This window comes from Carassius gibelio, chromosome B22, assembly GCF_023724105.1.
Source record: "Carassius gibelio isolate Cgi1373 ecotype wild population from Czech Republic chromosome B22, carGib1.2-hapl.c, whole genome shotgun sequence".
Lineage (NCBI taxonomy): Eukaryota > Metazoa > Chordata > Actinopteri > Cypriniformes > Cyprinidae > Carassius > Carassius gibelio.
The window spans coordinates 47,994,902-47,997,401 of record NC_068417.1 but is presented as its reverse complement, the minus strand read 5'-3'; the positions used below and the strand labels follow the sequence as shown (position 1 = coordinate 47,997,401).

Sequence of the window (2,500 nt, the reverse complement as noted above, 5' to 3'; positions counted from 1 at the left end):
GATTATTACATAATTCGTGAAATTTTCCAAAAAGATTAAAGCACCTGGTATTCCCAGGCAGTCTCCCATCCATGTACTAACCAGGCCCAAACCTGCTAATATTCAGAGATTAGGCATTGACTCTATTTTTTGGCGAAATTATTATATACTAAGTGAAAAATGTCCAAAAAGCTTACAGCACCTGATATTCCCAGGCGGTCTCCCATCCAAGTACTAACCAAGCCCAAACCTGCTTAGCTTCGGAGATCAGATGAGATCGGGCATAGCCAGGTTGGTATGGCCGTAAGCGAAGTCTGCTGCAAAGAGAGGGCTATTTAAAGACCAGCCAATCTTATCGCCAGTACATTATATAAGTAGGAAAGAAAACCCAAAAGCTTAAAGCACCTGGTATTCCTAGGCAGTCTCTCATCAAAGTACTAACCAGACCTAAACCTGCTAAGATTCAGAGATCGGGCATTGACTCTTTTTTTTTTTTTTTTTTTTTTTTTTTAATGAAAGATTATTATATAATTCGTGAAATTTTCCAAAAAGATTAAAGCACCTGGTATTCCCAGGCAGTCTCCCATCCATGTACTAACCACGCCCAAAGCTGCAAATATTCAGAGATCGGGCATTGACTCTATTTTTTGGCAAAATTATTATATACTAAGTGAAAAATGTCCAAAAAGCTTACAGCACCTGGTATTAACAGGCAGTCTCCCATCCATGTACTAACCAGGCCCAAACCTGCTAAGATTCAGAGATCCGGCATTGACTCTATTTTTTGGCAAAATTATTATATACTAAGTGAAAAATTTCCAAAAAGCTTACAGCACCTGGTATTCCCAGGCGGTCTCCCATCCAAGTACTAACCAGGCCCAAACCTGCTTAGCTTCCGAGATCAGACGAGATCGGGCATAGCCAGGTTGGTATGGCCGTAAGCGAAGTCTGCTGCAATGAGAGGGCTATTTAAAGACCAGCCAATCTTATCGCCAGTACATTATATAAGTAGGAAAGAAAACCCAAAAGCTTAAAGCACCTGGTATTCCTAGGCAGTCTCTCATCAAAGTACTAACCAGACCTAAACCTGCTAAGATTCAGAAATCGGGCATTGACTCTATTTTTTGGCAAAATTATTATAAACTAAGTGAAAAATGTCCAAAAAGCTTACAGTACCTGGTATTCCCAGGCGGTCTCCCATCCAAGTACTAACCAGGCCCAAACCTACTTAGCTTCCGAGATCAGACGAGATCGGGCATAGCCAGGTTGGTATGGCGGTAAGCGAAGTCTGCTGCAAAGAGAGGGCTATTTAAAGAGCAGCCAATCTTATCGCCAGTACATTATATAAGTAGGAAAGAAAGCCCAAAAGCTTAAAGCACCTGGTATTCCTAGAAAGTCTCTCATCAAAGTACTAACCAGACCTAAACCTGCTAAGATTCAGAGATCGGGCATTGACTCTATTTTTTGGCAAAATTATTATATACTAAGTGAAAAATGTCCAAAAAGCTTACAGCACCTGGTATTCCCAGGCGGTCTCCCATCCAAGTACTAACCAGGCCCAAACCTGCTAAGATTCAGAGATCGGGCATTGACTCTAGTAGGAAAGTAGGAAAGAAAACCCAAAAGCTTAAAGCACCTGGTATTCCTAGGCAGTCTCTCATCAAAGTACTAACCAGACCTAAACCTGCTAAGATTCAGAGATCGGGCATTGACTATTTTTTGGCAAAATTATTATAAACTAAGTGAAAAATGTCCAAGTAGCTTACAGCACCTGGTATTCCCAGGGGGTCTCCCATCCAAGTACTAACCAGGCCCAAACCTGCTTAGCTTCCGAGATCAGACGAGATCGGGCATAGCCAGGTTGGTATGGCCGTAAGCGAAGTCTGCTGCAAAGATAGGGCTATTTAAAGAGCAGCCAATCTTATCGCCAGTACATTATATGAGTAGGAAAGAAAGCCCAAAAGCTTAAAGCACCTGGTATTCCTAGGCAGTCTCTCATCAAAGTACTAACCAGACCTAAACCTGCTAAGATTCAGAGATCGGGCATTGACTCTTTTTTTTTTTTTTTTAATGAAAGATTATTATATAATTCGTGAAATTTTCCAAAAAGATTAAAGCACCTGGTATTCCCAGGCAGTCTCCCATCCATGTACTAACCACGCCCAAAGCTGCAAATATTCAGAGATCGGGCATTGACTCTATTTTTTGGCAAAATTATTATATACTAAGTGAAAAATGTCCAAAAAGCTTACAGCACCTGGTATTAACAGGCAGTCTCCCATCCATGTACTAACCAGGCCCAAACCTGCTAAGATTCAGAGATCCGGCATTGACTCTATTTTTTGGCAAAATTATTATATACTAAGTGAAAAATTTCCAAAAAGCTTACAGCACCTGGTATTCCCAGGCGGTCTCCCATCCAAGTACTAACCAGGCCCAAACCTGCTTAGCTTCCGAGATCAGACGAGATCGGGCATAGCCAGGTTGGTATGGCCGTAAGCGAAGTCTGCTGCAATGAGAG

The 2,500-nt window shown here is 41.6% G+C and overlaps 5 non-coding genes across 5 annotated transcripts; all 5 read right to left on the bottom strand.

Moving 5' to 3' along the window:
- Positions 1–169: 169 nt before the first annotated feature.
- Positions 170–288, bottom strand: LOC128003261 (5S ribosomal RNA). Its single transcript, XR_008175987.1, has one exon. It is a non-coding gene; the product is annotated as a 5S ribosomal RNA (ribosomal RNA).
- Positions 289–803: 515 nt separating this feature from the next.
- On the bottom strand, positions 804–922 carry LOC128009193 (5S ribosomal RNA). The gene has a single exon (XR_008180911.1). It is a non-coding gene; the product is annotated as a 5S ribosomal RNA (ribosomal RNA).
- A 221-nt stretch (positions 923–1,143) lies between these two features.
- Positions 1,144–1,262, bottom strand: LOC128004607 (5S ribosomal RNA). The gene has a single exon (XR_008177294.1). It is a non-coding gene; the product is annotated as a 5S ribosomal RNA (ribosomal RNA).
- Positions 1,263–1,738: 476 nt separating this feature from the next.
- On the bottom strand, positions 1,739–1,857 carry LOC127988748 (5S ribosomal RNA). The gene has a single exon (XR_008161906.1). It is a non-coding gene; the product is annotated as a 5S ribosomal RNA (ribosomal RNA).
- Positions 1,858–2,361: 504 nt separating this feature from the next.
- Positions 2,362–2,480, bottom strand: LOC128009192 (5S ribosomal RNA). The gene has a single exon (XR_008180910.1). It is a non-coding gene; the product is annotated as a 5S ribosomal RNA (ribosomal RNA).
- Between the last annotated feature and the right edge of the window lie 20 nt (positions 2,481–2,500).